The sequence below is a fragment of the Aethina tumida genome, chromosome 6, assembly GCF_024364675.1.
Source record: "Aethina tumida isolate Nest 87 chromosome 6, icAetTumi1.1, whole genome shotgun sequence".
Classification (NCBI taxonomy): domain Eukaryota; kingdom Metazoa; phylum Arthropoda; class Insecta; order Coleoptera; family Nitidulidae; genus Aethina; species Aethina tumida.
Window position 1 is genome coordinate 15,103,938 of NC_065440.1, and position 17,671 is coordinate 15,121,608.

Sequence of the window (17,671 nt, forward strand, 5' to 3'; positions counted from 1 at the left end):
GTTTATAAAGCCATTCTTAGGATTAAAGAGTCTCATTAATTAACGATTCATTCACAAACGTTGTACGTTTCTTTATAATATTTAGAGTTCAATATTTTCTTTTAAATATTCAAAATAAGTTATTCTTTTTATTTTATATGTGCCACGTTTAAAATATTCGGAAAAACTTTTTTATATGAGTTATCTCTAAGTATCATTAATTAACGAATAATTTTTTATATGTAGCTGTTTTAAGTTTCTTTCTAATATTAAATTATTTTGTTTTAAATACTTTAATTAAATTGTTTTTGATCAATCAGCTTTAAAGTGACTTTGATTTTAGATTTAAAATGTTTTTGTTGGAAAGACTTTTGACGTTTACAGAGACTCTTTAACTAACTATTATTTTCTTACATGTATATGTTTTAGTTCTTTTATAATTATTTAAATATTTAAGTTATTTTGTTTTAAGTATTTCAAATATTTGAGTTCACCACCTTTATATTGACCTTATTACCTTATTATTTTGAAAATGTTTGTAAAAACTTTTTAAAGTTTAAAGAGTCTCATTAATTTATTAATAATTTCTTATTTGCGTACAGAATTAAATAATTTAGTTTTAAATAGTTTAACTAAATTGTTCTTTTACTCAACAAGCTTTAAAGTGAATTTGATTTATGTGAGCCATATTTAAAATGTTTTGAAAGTCGTTTTACGTTTACAGAGACTCTTTAACCATTATTTTTACATGTAGATGTTTTAGTTTTTTATAATGTTTAAAATATTTAAATTATTTTGTTTTAAATATTTCAAATTATTTAATTTTTGAGTTTCACCATCTTTAAACTGACCTTAATTTCTTACGAGCTCTTTTGAAAATGTTTATAAAGACTTTTATTAGTTTAAAATGTCTCATTAATTTATTAATAGTTTTTTATTAGTTTATAGTATTAAATTATTTAGTTTTAAATACCTTAACTAAATTATTCTTTTGATCAACAAACTTTAAAGTGACCTTGATTTTATATGAGCCATTTTTAAAATGTTTGGAGAGACTTTTAGTTTATCTAGTATTAAATTATTTAGTTTTAAATACCTTAACTAAATTATTATTTTGCTCAACAAACTTTAAATTTTTATTTTTTAAGTATTATTTTATTTTTTTAATCACCCAATCTGAAAGTGACCTTGATTTTATATGAGCCATATTTAAAATTTTTGTAAAGATTTTTTTACATTTACTTCTTTATCTAACCACGTATACTATTTAAAGTTTTTAAATTATTTTGCTTTAATTATTTCAAAATATTAATTATTTAATCTGTGAATCCGCCATCTTTAAACTGATCTTTATTTTTCTTTAAAAGATTTATAAGTTTAGTATGAGTCTCTTTAAATAATGAGTATTTTATATGAGTTATATTTAAAATGTTTTAAAAAACAAATTAATTAATTAATTACTACATTTTTATGATATTCACAGTGTTTTAACTATATTGTCATAAATAATTAAAGAAAATTGATTATTCGGTCTCCCAATTTTAAACTGACCTTAATACTTTATATGAGTTACCTTTAAAATGTTTAGAGTGACTTTTACTATCAATATCATTGTAATTATAAAATTAATTCTTTTTTATATAAAAAATCTTTTTAAAGAACAATTCTAAATCAAATTCTAATTAAATATTACCCCTAAAAACAACGGCATCAAAACACATTTTCCACATTCACACATTTGCACTGAATAAACAAATCACATATCCACAAAAAACAACAACAAACAAACATTCCGGCACAACACCGAATCGAAACTGAATCGCATACTCACACACATACCTGAGTTGTCATGGTCAGTTGAAAAACGGGTTGGCGAGGTCATTTTCGACCCCTCGCGGGTCCGACCCTTAAAAAACCGGAGGGTAAGTTAAGAAAACTGGTCGGTTCAGTATGCAAATTCGGCTTTTGCCATTGTGCGAAGGTCAGCGATGGACAGATGGTCCGGTTGCCGGAGTTTTTCATTACGCTGGAAACGGCATTAACAATGGTTTTTTAACCCCATTGTCTAATGGGGATGGAGCTGGACCGGTTTTAAGATGCTAAACTAATTTTATCGGGGTGGCGGAACGGGCAGGCCGGATTTTAATTGTGGAATGTTATTAACTAATTGTAATTAAATGATGCTGATTAATTATGACTAGTTTTTTATTTCGTTTAACATGAAATAATTATCATTTTAGACATTAACTCGTTTTACCATTTGTTGGCTGTTGATATATCATTTTTAAACAATTCGATTTTATTAGTACTATTAATTTTATTAACTTAATTATAAATTTAATTATTATTTTTATATTAATAGTGAATAATTTGTAATAATTAGGTATGGCTAATTAAATACGTCAATCATATTTTAATTTTATTTAGTAATTAGTGTTGTAAAAAGTTTAATATGTACATATAAATCATTATAAAAAAATAATTATGCAAATGAAATAAACTTGATAAATATGGGAAAATTTACAACAATCATTCGGTTCAATCGACAGAAAACTTTTTCGTCGATGCGAACTCTTCGCTCACAATCTTACTTAAAACATTACAATCGTCTGTCGAACAGGCCCGTTTTTCCCGAAACTCAAACTAAAACAATTTAATGTCCAATAATGGAATTCAATTATCAATTAATTGATTAGTTGCTGCGCGAGAACGAGAGCGAAAAAGAGACGGACGGACCTCCGCAATTTATTTCAATTGTATACAGATAAATCGAGTGCGAACTCCGGGACCGGAGCGGACTGGGGGGGTGGGTGGTACACCGTTCGTCGGGCACGAAAACCGGGGGCCAAAGGAATTACGCTCGTTCGAACTTTTTCTTACGTGCGGGGTGCGCGCAAAATAAGAAAGCCTTTTTAATATTCGCCTGGCCCCTTTTCATGAACGCCGAACGGGCAGATCGATAAAAACAAGGATCTCATTAATTTTTTGCCGCGGCGCGTTTACCAATTTTTTTTTTTCGGTGCCGGTACGGTACGAATGCGATAATTAGTGCGTAATTAAATTGCGGTTTCCATGGCGATTTAATTGGGGAATGTGTGAGATGTCCCGCGGAGAAAGTGGACAATGGGAATGTTCGTGGGTATTTTCTGGACACCTATGGTCTAGTTCTGATTAGCATAACAACGAGCCACGGAGGTTAAGACTAAGGACAATGCGTTTTTTTTTTTGCAAACAGGGTCGAAGGGTTGAAGTGACCCTTTGTTGAAGACAGAAAGTGGAAGATCGTTCCTTATTGTTTGACGAACGTATTGTGTACGAATGTTAAGACTTTTGCAACTGAATAAAAGTGGACATTTGAAATAGAATATATAGAATATGTTACAGTCATAAAATAAAATATCAATTTATTAAAAAATAAAGTTTTTCCTTATTTTCTGTTCTTTGCATCATTTATTAAATTATTAAAAGAAATATATTTTTTATTAAACTCACAATTATTAGCAAAATTTTAATATTAAAAATAAAAAAAAGCATTTAATGTTTAATTTAATTCTTAAAATTAGTATTTAATAAAATTATTAATTATTTTTAAATATTAATATATATTACTATATTTAATAATTTATGAAATAAAATATTAATGTATGGAGAAAGTAAATTTAATTAAAATTAATTAATTAATAAATTTAATTGGCTAATATAATATTAATATCATTTTATTTTTTGTAGTTTTTTATAAATGTATTAACTTTTTCTAATTCGTAATATTATTTATTTAAATAAATATGATTATATACTATTTGATTTATTCATATTTACTTGTTTTTAATTAATATTTAATATTATAATTCAAATATTAACATAGTAAAAATTTATGTATAAATAACATATAATAAAAAATTATTATTGAAGGTTATGAAAATTATTATTAATTAAATATTTTTTGTTAATCGCTAGAATTATTTAAATAAAGTAAAATATGTATAAAATTCTATAAAATTTATTTAATTTTTTATTGCTCTTTATGTAAAAATTCTTTTATTAATTAGTCATTTCGAAACACATTTAATAATTGCTAAAATATTAATTTAACTTATCAAAAATTGTTAAATTAAATAAAAAACATTAAAAAATGCGTAAATATTATAAAATTAATTTTAATGTATATAATATATATAATTCTATAAAATTTATTTAATTATAATAAAAGTTTATTATTGATTTTTATTTCTTTTAATTATAATCATTTTAAAATATTTATAATAATAGTTAACTACTTTTAATATTACTACTTTTTACATAACAAAATTTGTTAAATTAAAGAAAAACATATATTTTATTATTTATTTTTAATATATATAATTTTCAAAGTATAAAATAAAAAATATAAAATTTAAAACTAATTAAAAGTTAAAAAATAAAAATTACTATTTTTTAATTAATTATATATTATACAGTATAGACAAGTTGAAAAATGAAAGTTACTGTTTTTTAATCATCATTTAATTTTGAGATTATTTATAGTATTAAAAATTGAAATATGTACAATAAACTTTTAATATATATATATATATATATATATATATATATATATATATATATATATATATATATATATATTTTTTTTGTTAATAGTTACATATTCAAAAATTCTATAAAATTTATTTAATTATAATAAAAGTTCATTATTGATTTTTATGTTTGTTTATGTACATATTTTTTTAATTAATTATTTTAAAATATTTAAAATAATAATAAAAATATTAACTTTGTACACAACAAGATTTGTTAAATTAAATAAAAACATATATTGTATTATTTATTTTTAATATAATTTTCATATATTATTATATTATTATTATATTATTATTATTATATATTTAATAAATGTATTGATGATAATAATAATATTTTTTTTATTATTGTTATCATTAAAATTTAAATAATATATATTGTGGTTTATTTTTTGTTAATTTTATTATTATTTATTTATAATTTACAGTATAGACAATTAATCATTTAAAACTTTATTAAATATATCAATTTTTTTGTTTCATATTCTGTTTTATTTTTTGGTAATTGTTATTTTTTGTTTTGATTATTTATAATTAGACACAATATACAGAAGTTATTTATTAGAAAATATTTTTAAATAAGTAAGAAAAGAACTAAAAAAATTTTTATTAAACATTATTAAATATATTTTAGCAAATAATTACAAAAAATTATTAATGAAAATTAAAAACCTATATTAAATTAACTTTTTGTATATCATTTTATTAATATTATTAATATGGTTATTATTTTATTTTTATCATAATGCAATCAAAATGTATGTTAATAACATTTTTGGAAAGAATTTTTTTTTACTAATTAGAAACGTTATGGTGATTTAGTTAGTTAAAAACGGCGTTATTATCCTGTTAGTGAAACGAATGTCGGAAAGAAATTAAACCGGCGTACACGGGCACGGGTCCGAGGAAAGTGAGCAATAAAAGAAAATTGTTGAAAAACCGTGAGGCATCGATTCTCGCCACCCCCGTCTCCTTTCATCTCCGTCCCGTCCGTAGAACGTCTCTCCGTCTGCCCAAAGAAATAAGAAAGTTCCCAATTATATACAAAATTAAAATTCAACTCATTGAAAAAGCGAACGAAACGAACTGCCTTTCTATTAAAAGTTTTTAAGAGAATTTTCACCCCCAAAGAAATCTACAAGGAGTTCCATTAAAACTTAAATTACTAAAAGTGGACGATTTACTCCGACTCGTTATTTTTTTTTCCTCTCCTTTTTTCGTTTTTTTTTCCGGCTATTTTTGCTACAGTTAAATACATTGCGAATTCAATTACCTGATTCTTTATGGATGCAATTAGCAGTAGAGCTGCACGGCTTCAGCTTCCAATTATTCACGTTAATTGTGGCTGCATCTATTTTTTTTTTAATGCTTGTTAAGTTTAAGTTTTGGACCATTTTTAACCGTGAAAATCTAGTCGGTTGAAAAGGAAAAACATCCCTTCGAACGCCAAGTGGGAATTTGTCAACGACGCTCAGGGAAAAAGTCAACCCAAAAGCCAATCTCTCTTCCACCATCTGTCTCCGCTCGTCCTAATACCAAAAAACAATAACTAATTAAACTTAGGAGGCGGAGTGGGGGGGGGGGCCGCAATAATTATCAGCCCCGACGTCGAAAGAATCCCGGTTATGGGTAGGACGGAACGAAACAAATCACTGCGTGCCATGAAAAATCGCTCTTTAATTTCCTTTCTTAAATTTCATTCATTTTTCAGGCCGCCCTGGATCTGACAGCGAAAGGGTCGAAAAGAACAGATCGAGGGGTGGCCGCCGGTGGTGGGGATGGTGCGAGCGGTGATGGAATAAATATCGGCGAGTCGGCGAGTTTTTCGGGGGCGTAGTAATTTTTTTATTCCCACTCTCCGACTCGGCGTTAATTCGGCGTATCGATTGTCGGAGATGGGGGGGTTCAAGATGTCTGCGATTTTTTTTCCCTCTCGAAGGGCCCGCGTTGTGTTGAGGGTGGTCCGGAAGATCGCCCTCCGATCGCCCGTTGCGAGGGGATGCCGGGGTTGATTGGAACGTGCTTAGGAAAGTGAGAGTTTTGTACTTATGGTTTTAGGTACTAGAGAATGATTGATGAGTTATTTAAATAAATATTTTTTTTATTCAACTGTGTATATTATTTATTTTTTCCCTACATTTTATTTAAAGCATATTTTGGGTTTAAAAATTGTGCCATAATTCGTTCAAAATTGCCTATTGAGTTTAAAAATCAGCTTAAAATGGCAATGGTTTTTGATTTCATCGGCTTAAAGGTGGCAATTAATGCTTTGAAGCTAAAAAACGTCAAGGTCGTCCTAAAAGCTGAACCAATGTAGAAATTAAGCAAAATCCTTGTACAAAATGTTTGGACATAGATCAGTCATTAAAAAAAAGGCTTCATACAATGAATTTCATTAATGAGTTAAGACTGGCAAACTGGACAGAACAGTATTTAAAAGAAGTCTTAATTCAAGAAAGAAATAAAAAACTCATTGTTGAACTTTTTTTATTAACAGAAAAAACTTCTTGTCAACATTTGTCCATGTCAAAATATTAAATGGGCATTTCTTCCTCATCTAACATGTATTCCAGATATTTCTTTATATTGTTATTCTCAATTTTTTAAGTAATAAATGGTTTAATTCTCAAATTGAGGTTAATCATTCTTTCACTTCTAAGAACCAAAAGTTTTTTTACCTCGTGGTATGTAGAAATTTGATTATTTTATGAACGAAGAAAATTAAAATTACTTTTTCTTTTTAATAAAGAGCTCAAAGAAATAAAATTGTGTATCATTTTCCCTAAAAAACAAAAGAAAAAATCTCGAGACATTAATTCCGTGCAAGATGAATTCGCAGCTGAAACGGATCGCTGAATAAAAATGAGAAGGATCGACGCAGAAGACAAGGACAGTTCCAGTTTTCCAGCGATGTAAATTTCAGTTTAAAATATTCCGTTTTAAATTTCTTGCAATAAAGACGGCCATTCCATTTTAATTTTTCATTTTAATTCAGTTTTGGCCCCGAAACCGTCGCTATGCTTATTGGGAGCGAGAGATGGGAGCGGGCGAGAAACAAAAAGAAACGACCGAACAGTTAAAAGAAAGGCAGAAAAGCACGACGGGGGGGTTTTTATCTCTCTTTGCCTCGACGGCACCCTCGATACAGCCCCCGCTTCGATGTACAATTTAAAAACCAACCTCGATTCTTTCCCTTCTTTTCTCGACGCCAGACGTCTTGCTTTAAAGCGGGAGAATCGTATCTGGGACGGCGATCTGGAATGAAAAGGCTCTGTAAAAATTAATGAATCTAAATTTGTATTAAAAAGATAATAGTTCCAGTTTTGGTTTATAGAAAAAAATTAATAAGATGGAGTGAGAAGATACTTAATATAAAGTAGTTTCCAAACATAATTAACAAAATTTAGCTGAGGATTACTATTAAAAATAATGATGCAAATCATAGAGAACAGTCTTAAGTCTTCTTTCCTCCAAAAATAACTGGAATGTCTTAATTGAGAATTTTAGTAATAAAAGATAAAAGGTTACTCCAATCAAAAACAATAATGAAAGGAATTGAAGAGATTGATTGATAATGAAAAGTAAATTGAAATAGAAGTGACAGATATATATGTAAAACTTGAAGTCCAGATGGAGCTATAAAAAAGTCAAAGGATGATGTAAATTCTTGTGAAGCAGCTTCACCACAGATATAATTATCAGAACTTCACAATCAGAAGAGATTATAGGAAATATTTAAGAAAATAATAAGTATTAGACTACAAAAGGTGGAAATTATGATTATCCATTTCAGATCTCGTTTAAAAAACCCAATAAACAAACAAAAGAGTTGCGGATTTGCTTTCCTTCCGGAAATAATTGTGCGGAATTAAGCTCGTGTGTAGCATGAGCGAGAGGTACAAAATCCGGTGTTAATTGGCGTGTTAAGAGGTAAATAAATGCGCCCGCCTCGCAGGCCGAAAGCATGGAGGAGGAAAAGGTTTGGAGATGGATGGTCGCAGATCGCTCCGTTTTAGTCTCATCCGGTATCAATAATATATTCCGCCCCGGACTCGTATTTCAGCAAGACAAAAGAGCCGTAGAATGTAAATACTGTTTTTGTGATATCTTTTTAACGTTCCACCCCCCGGCTGCCACCCGTCCACCGCTCCCCGCAGCACCCCCGAAAACCCTCTCGCAGAATTCATTTATTTCTTTGCTCGGGACGGTCGGTCGTCTTTTGTCCCCTAGCCAAACAAAACAGCGCCTTAACTACCTTTTGTCCAAGTGTCAGTTTTCTTTTGTTTTTCGCCAGGCGCACTCATTCTTCGCCCGTGCCTCGTAAAAGTTTAATGTCGGCACGTTTTTATCTGTTCAAAAACACAATTTCTTTATGTAAATTTCACCTAATTAAAATTTACCCGCTCGCATTTATAGATCTACGTTTAGGATCGTTTTGCAAAAAGTTCAGCCAATTGTTCCATAAAAGGTTCTTTATTATGTGACAATTATCATTATAATTTTAAACTTTTTTTCCTCCTAATTGAGAATATATTTGGAAATCGACTGAAGTAAGCAATTACTATAACTTTAGGGTGCTCCAGTTAGAAGAAATATCTACAAAGATCTTATTTCAGATATAATCTAGAATACTTAACTAGGGATAAACTTATCTTTAATTAAAGATAAATAAAGAACCAAAGGGAAGAGATTCAATGATGATAGAAAGGCGTTTGAAGTAACTCCATTCGAATACAATTAACAAATAATAGAAGTTAGAAGATAACTAAAAAAGATAAGAAGTTTATTGGATAAATATTAAAAGTTTGGATAGAGAATCTTTAGCTAAAGATATTACTAGTAGTTTAAAAATGGAAAGTTTCTTGTTAAAGGGGAAAGAACCAAAGGGAAGAGATTCAATGATGATGGAAAAGCGTTTGAAGTAGCTCCATTCGAATACAATTAACAAATAATAGAAGTTAGAAGATAACTAAAAAAGATAAGAAGTTTATTGGATAAATATTAAAAGTTTGGATAGAGAATCTTTAGCTAAAGATATTACTAGTAGTTTAAAAAATGGAAAGTTTCTTGTTAAAGGGGAAATAAAGATCCAAACATGACGAAAAGGAATTGACCTTTTGTCAGAAATAATATAGAATATCAATAAAAAAATTAAATAACCAAAGGGAAGAGATTGATTCTCGTAATTAAGAAAATACGTTCGACTAAAGTAAGCAACAACGACGACTTCAGGGTGTTTTCAGATTTTCCCAATTTGCATATCCAAACCATAGGCCCATCTATAATTGCCTTAATACCTATTCTTAATGTCGACCGTTGCGCAATTAGCGAACTTTTCTCTGCATCCACCGAGCACGTCGTAAAAACGCTTCGCCAACGCGACACAAACGGGCACCCTCCCCTCAAGTTTACTCAACCAGCCTTCGATGGCCAGAGGAAAATTAAAAACCGTCGGCGTCGCTCCCGCGGTGGGGCCGCGGGGCCGCGGGGCCGCGGGACGGGCATTAATAGACGGCCGGGCGAACGCTTGGCGAAAAGAGATAAAATAAGACAAAAATTATTCTTCCCCTTTTTATTTTCCACCCCTGTTCCGCGATTCGTTTTCCTCTGAGCGAAAGAAACCGGGGCGGAGGACGGACGTCGCCCCCCTCCACCCCGCCGTCCCCCCGGCCGCGCAGGAGACGCGGGGGTGCGTTTATCTAGATCGGGGATTTCGGTCTGTAAATCTCCTTTTGAAAAATACGTCGCAATTAAACCGATTGTGTTTGACGTCTTAACTTGCCGCGTCGTTTATTTGTTCCGCCACAAAAAAAGAAGTGGCGCCCAACGTAAAAGTTATTTTTCCGATATTTTAATTATCGGGGAGGTTTTTCGGTCGCTCCGCAAACAAGGCCGCGTTCCGGGAGCGCTACTAATTAAAAGTTTTCGCAAAAGACGAAATGAAAAATGCGTCACTTAAGAAGACCTATGGAGGTGATTTTAAATAGACTTCTTTCAAATTGAAAACTTCGACTTTTTCATTAATTAAAGCTGCCGTGGCGGAGTTTTTGGGGCGGCCGTCGGGGGGATGGGCGCGGGGACGGCGGGCCCCGCTAATATTATTTCTACGGTGCAGTTAATCGACTGAGTCGAAGTCAGCCCCGGAAGATGTAGTCGATCGGGATGGAATTTGTCTACATTAGCGGCGGGGGCTGTTTAATTATTTTAAATATTGGGACATGATTTCGTTATGGTATTTTGTCAACTATCAAATCAAATGGTGACTAAATAAATATGTAAACGAATGGCAATTTTTCTATTCTTAATTTTTTTATATCGTAAATAAATTGGGTAATATTTAAATTTATTGTTTTATTATTTGTACAAATTAAAGAAACTTAAAAGCAATAAATGAAATATTTGAAAGATTATTTCCAATATTTATTTTTTTGTATTTGAAAAATTGGGAAAACAAAAGAGATAATACAGATATTAAAAGTCAACTAGGTATTATTTATGTATTTTATTTTAACCTATTTAATTATCTATATGAATTTAAATAACGAAAACAAGTAAAAATATTTTAAAATAATTATTTTTAATCACATTTTTTGAATTTTGAGAAAGGAAAAATTATAGAGTTAATATAGATATTAGAAATAAATTGGGAAATACTTAAATTTATTGTTTTATCCCTGAAATTATTTGTACAAATTAAAGAAGCTTAAATGCAATAAATGAAATATTTGAACTGTTATTTCCAATATTTATTTTTTTGTATTTGAAAAATTGGGAAAACAAAACAGATAATACAGATATTAAAAGTCAACTGGGTATTATTTATATATTTTGTTTTAACCTATTTAATTATCTATACGAATTTAAATAACGAAAACAAGTAAAAATATTTTAAAATAATTATTTTTAATCACATTTTTTGAATTTTGAAAAAGGAAAAAATAATAGAGTTAATATAGATATTAGAAATAAATTGGGAAATACTTAAATTTATTGTTTTATCTCTGAAATTATTTGTACAAATTAAAGAAGCTTAAAAGCAATAAATGAAATATTTGAACTGTTATTTCCAATATTTAGTTTTTTGTATTTGAAAAATTGGGAAAACAAAACAGATAATACAGATATTAAAAGTCAACTGGGTATTATTTATATATTTTGTTTTAACCTATTTAATTATCTATACGAATTTAAATAACGAAAATAAGTAAGAATATATTAAAATAATTATTTTTAATCATATTTGTTGAATTTTGAAAAAAGAAAAAATAATAGAGTTAATATAGATATTAGAAATAAATTGGGAAATACTTAAATTTATTGTTTTATCTCTGAAATTATTTGTACAAATTAAAGAAGCTTAAAAGCAATAAATGAAATATTTGAACTGTTATTTCCAATATTTATTTTTTATGTATTTGAAAAATTGGGAAAACAAAACAGATAATACAGATATTAAAAGTCAACTGGGTATTATTTATATATTTTGCTTTAACCTATTTAATTATCTATACGAATTTAAATAATGAAAATAAGTAAGAATATATTAAAATAATTATTTTTAATCATATTTGTTGAATTTTGAAAAAAAAAAAAAATTATATAGTTAGTTAATATAGAAATAAATTGGGTAACACTTAAATTTATAGTTTTCTCTGAAATTATCTCTGCAAATTAATATATATATATATATATATATATATATATATATATATATATACATATATATACATATATATATATATATATATATATATATATATATATATTAAAAGTCATATATATCTTCTTTTACCTATGTAATTATCTATATAATTCAACAAAGATTAAAAGATAAGAGAATACTTATAATTATTAATTGTTCTTCAACTTTGTATCTAGACTTAGTAGCCTTCTAATTATTATAATTATATAAAAAAATAATTAACGTGTGAAATATTCATAATTAATAGGTATATATTCAAGTTAATAGCTGAACTTATTCTTTTAAGACAAAACAGTCGAAATTTTATCTTAAAACAGGGGCACCCCGCACATTGTTATCCAGGCTCAATAAAAAGCAAAACACTAAGCAACGATCTCGTAAAACGGCTACCGTTAAGATAAAACTCCGGACAAAAATACCTCTTCCCCCTTTTTATTTCCCATTCGGCTGTCGTTCAGGAGCAGCCCGAAAGAAGTCCACCCTCCGTGCTCATCCTCCCATTTATTAACTGCGTTTGTCCCTTATTACACAGATTTGAAGGTTGACGGGGAAAAAAAATAATCGATTCGAACATTCAAGGCAGTAGGTGTTGTTTCCATTAGCAACCAAATTAAAAACGGGACTCGGAATTTATTCACCCTCCGTCCAAATTGGTATGATTACCGTCAAAACTGCAACTCCAAATAGACTCATTGCAAAGCATTCGAATCAGTTCTTTTAACGCGGTCCCGCGGGACCCAAATTCCTTCCCCCATCCAATCTGCATCCTCTTAAGCACACAATCCCGTAAAAAAGAAGGGTGAACCGTTCGAATCGATAAAAATATTAAAATGGCCGGAATTCTGGCGTACATTTATCACGGCGAGTGGCGAGGCAAAAAAAAAATCGGTGGGATTTAAAATTGGCAAACTTTAACCTGTCGACATGCAACCGAAAATAAAACAAAAACGACGAACTCCGGCAACAAACTGTAATTTAAAACTCTTAAAATTAATCATCCCGCAGCTCCGCTGATATTTACAAATTGCGAACTTCCTTCGAAACTTTACCCAAGTTTCTGGATCGAGGTTAAATTGTTTCTAATCGTTGCAGCGCCATCTATTGAAGGGTAGGTAGGTTAACTGCCGCTCCAAACTGTATTGCCGGTAATTTATAATGATCTGCTTTGCCGACCTTCCCCTACAAAACTGTGAGGGTGCAGGACAACTGGGGTGGTTTTTTATAGTGGAGGAAAAAAATTCAGGTACACGCGCGCATCGACCTGCTTGAGGGGTCGCATTAACGAGGGGGGAGTTTTTATGAGGTGCGATTTAATGAACTGCCTTCAACAGGTTTGGGTTTTTTTTTCTCTGTCTCGTGTGGCAAATAATGGGGTGCAAGTAATTAGTTTAAATTTTATAATTTTTCCCAATTTCCCGGGTTACGGGAAGCGGTCGTTAAGTTCCTTAGGTCCAGACCGCATATCTCCGGCCGGACCCTTGCGTGTTCGAGGGGGTGAAGGTAATTTTCTTAAATAAGGTCAAGTTATCCCTTTTAAGTAATTTCATTACGGCTGACAAACATGGACACCACGCGTTTTACGTAAACAAGGGTCCGGTAAGTTAATTACGGAGTCATTGGAACAAACAGGAACTGAAGCAAAAAATTATTTAATATTCACTTCCTTGCTTCTACGTAGCGAATGAGAAAAGTTTTATCCCGTTGTTAATTGTTAATTATTCAAAATATAAAGAAGAATCTTCTTCGAAACTTCTAGAAGTAGTTAGAGTAACATAAATCCCTTCAGTTAACCAGTTAGACCCTTCACATTGGGTGAGAAAACCAAGTAACAAGAGCAGTTTTTCTCACAGCTAGCGAAAGGTCAAGCGACAGTGACCAGCGGTCAATCCAGATTCGGACCTTGAGAAATACAGTGACAAAGCTCCGTACAAAAGGATGCACCCCTTTAAAATGAGGGTTGCAGGTTTATGCGTTGTTATTTCTTCCAGTATGACCAGTTTTGAGTGGCGTTCCCCCAAAATTGGTTTCAATAATTGAAGAATTTACAAAACTGGTCTAGTTTGAATGGTGGTGTATTTTAATTTGATTCTATGTTTGTTGTATGAAAAGTGGAATAACACGTTGGGTGGAATTGGAAAAGGTTTTCTAGCTGGTTTTGGTTTTTGATCATGGGAAAATAATTTGGTTACGTTAACGTATAAAGTTGGCTATTGGATTTAACTATTTTTATAAATATGTATTTTTTCATTTAATATTATTTATTATTTGCATAAAGTTAGACAAAATCAATATTGTTTTAGCTTTTTGTTCTTAAGTTTAAGTTATATATTGTGTAATATATTAATTTGTACAAAATAATTATATAATTTTATTAACCGTGAATTTTATCAAATTTTTCTAGTTTATTATTATTTACCATCTCTATATTTTTAGGTTTCCTTTTCATAATTTCATCAGCATTTTTTGTCTATTTTTTCTAATATTTTCTTAAGATTTATTATTTATATTTATCCATACTTTTATATTTTTTATATTTTAGTCATTATTTCTCAGTATTTGAATTAAAGAAATCTAACAACTGAAATTTGGAGTTTATTTTTAAATAAATTTATCAATCACTTTTTTTTATTTTTTAGTATCCTTAAATTTTTCTTTTTTTAGTATTTTCTTATCATTTATTATTTATATTTGTCCATAGTTTTATATTTTATATATTTTATTGCTTATTTTTCAGTATTTGAATTGAAGAAATAAATGAAATTTTGAGACTATTTTTTAAATAAATTTATCAATCACATTTTTTATACTTTATTTTATTTATAATTTATAGTTATTTATAATTTTAAATTTTATATATTTTATTGATTATTTTTCAATGTTTTAATTGAAGAAGTCTAATAATTGAAATTTGACATTATTTTTAAATAAATTTTTAATTTTTTTTTCATTATCCATATATTTATTATTTTTTCTTATATTTATCCATAGTTTTGTATTTTATATATTTTATAAATTATTTTTAGATAAATTTGTCAATGTTTTATTACTTTTAAATTTAAAATTTTTTCTTGTCATTTATTGTTTATATTTGTCAATAGTTTTACGATTTATGAAATATTTTTCAGTATTTGAATTAAAGAAATCTAATAATTAAAATGTTGGGACTATTTCTAGATACATTTGTCAATCACATTTTTTATTATCCTTAAATTTATATTTTTTTCTAATATTTTCTTTTCATTTATTGTTTATATTTTATGGTTTATTTTTCAGAATTTGAATTAAAGAAATCTAATAATTGATATTATTTTTAATATTTTTTATTATCCTTAAATTTATAATTTTTGCTAATATTTATTTTCCATTTATTGTTTATATTTATCTTTAGTTTTATATTTTATGGATTATTTCTCAATATTGAATTAAACAAATCTAATAATTGAAATTTTGAGACTATTTTTAAATAAGTTTATCAATCACATTTTTTATACTTTTTATTATTATTATTTATATTTATTCATTGTTTTACATTTTATGAATTATTTTTCAGTATTTGAATTGAAGAAATTTAATAATTGAAATTTTGAGATAATCTTTAAATAAATTTGTATCAATTACATATTTGTGAAGTATTTTTAAAAATATTTATCAGTCACATCTGTTTTACATTGTCATATTATAAATATTCCGAGTACATATTTTCTATTCATTCTCTTTATTTAATATTTCAGATCAGTTTTTCTAGTTTTTTCTCCTTAGCTTTTCATTCGTATTTTATTGATTATTTTTCTATATTCAGTTTTTTAGCTTTCAGATAATTTTAATAAACATTTTATAAATCATATTATAATTTTTTTATAAAATATATTTGAGTTTATAGTTATATTTAAAAATATTATTGTATGTTTTAACAAACTGGAACTCCTACTTTAATATTTAGCAATTCGTAAAGAATAAAATCGGAAAGTTATACATATAACTAGTGTTAAATTTTATGAAATATTCAGCAGCATCCTGCGTAAAATTGCCTAAACTATCTGAAACAGACGGCCGAAAAATAAACTAAAAACCGTAACCATTCGTGGGCTATATTTCATGCAAAGTAATTTGTAATTTTGCTAACGAAACTTTCTCAATTTCGAAACTGTTTACCGACGAAACTAAAATTCCACCGACCGGACGCCGTTTTCTGGGAGACGATCGCACCGTTATCCAAATTCTTCGAACACCCGGACACTGAGATCAAGTCTGCAACTCAAAAAATTGAGCTAATTGACCGTCGTCCGTAACGGCGTTGGTTTGAGGAAAGGAGAAGAAATGTCAAGGGTCGCTTTTCTAATTTCCGTCCGCGATTGTGAACGAAACGAAACAGTTGTCCGTGCCAAACGAATAGTTCGGATCAGGGTGAGTTTTGGGGTACGGGGGAGGTGGAGAAAACTGGCCGGGGCCCCGTCCGGCATAAATTTAATCAAAAACAGAACATATTAGAAATTCAATCTCGGACCCCGAAAACGGCCTCGCAGAGAAAGGATAAACCCTTAAAATTCCTGGCGCCGTTGCCAAAGCTTCGGCGTCGTGATTTCCACGAAGTGACTGTGTATCGACTGAATTAGATCCCGGCAAGGATTCGGAATGGGGGAGCTGGGTATTTTGAGCGATAGTTTTCTAGATTGTGGTCTAAGGCTTTCGGTGTTCGTTCGAACTGCCCGAAATTGCTTGACGATGGATTTTCGTTGAGGTTATGCGTTTTGTTTGAAGTACAAATGGCAATTTTGTTTGACATCGATACAAATCTATTTATGTCAATACATATTTATTTTTAATTAACTTAAAATTCGAAAAATTATTTAAATTACTTTGTTTCAGGAAATATACTGAATAAATTTATAAATTAGTGGGTTAAATTAAAATAAATGTTTAATTAAAAAATATGATTGCTTATTATGTGATTTAAATTAAAATTATTAAATTTTAACTATCATAGTTTCTTTATTTTGACTAACATACCTAGTTTCTTAAAATATACTGAACAATTTTTATATAAAAAGGTTTTAAATTAAAATAAATGTTAATTAATAATATGATCACTTATTATATAGATTAAACTAGTTTTAATTTTCTTAATTTATTGATTTCAGCTAAAAATGTTTTGTCTCTGAAATATTCTAAAAAATTTTTATAAAATCGTTTTATATTAAAATGTATCTTAATTAAAATATGTAATTATTTATTATTAGTTTTAATCATCTTAGTTTATTGATTCCAGCTGTAAATATTTTCTCTCTGGAAATATTATACAAAATTCTAATAAAATAGAATTTTATATTAAAATTAAATCTTAATTAAAAATGTGATCACTTATTATGTACATTAAATTAGCTTTAATCATCTGAGTTGATTGATTCCAATTAAAAAT

The 17,671-nt window shown here is 28.6% G+C and overlaps 1 long non-coding RNA gene across 1 annotated transcript in view; it reads right to left on the minus strand.

Moving 5' to 3' along the window:
• The window catches only part of LOC109597619 (uncharacterized), a 38,715-nt gene that overhangs the window by 5,040 nt on the left and 16,004 nt on the right, over positions 1-17,671 (minus strand). The window contains exon 2 of the long non-coding RNA XR_002191437.2: positions 7,734-7,808. This is a non-coding gene — a long non-coding RNA (uncharacterized LOC109597619). The remainder of the gene's footprint in view (positions 1-7,733; positions 7,809-17,671) is intronic.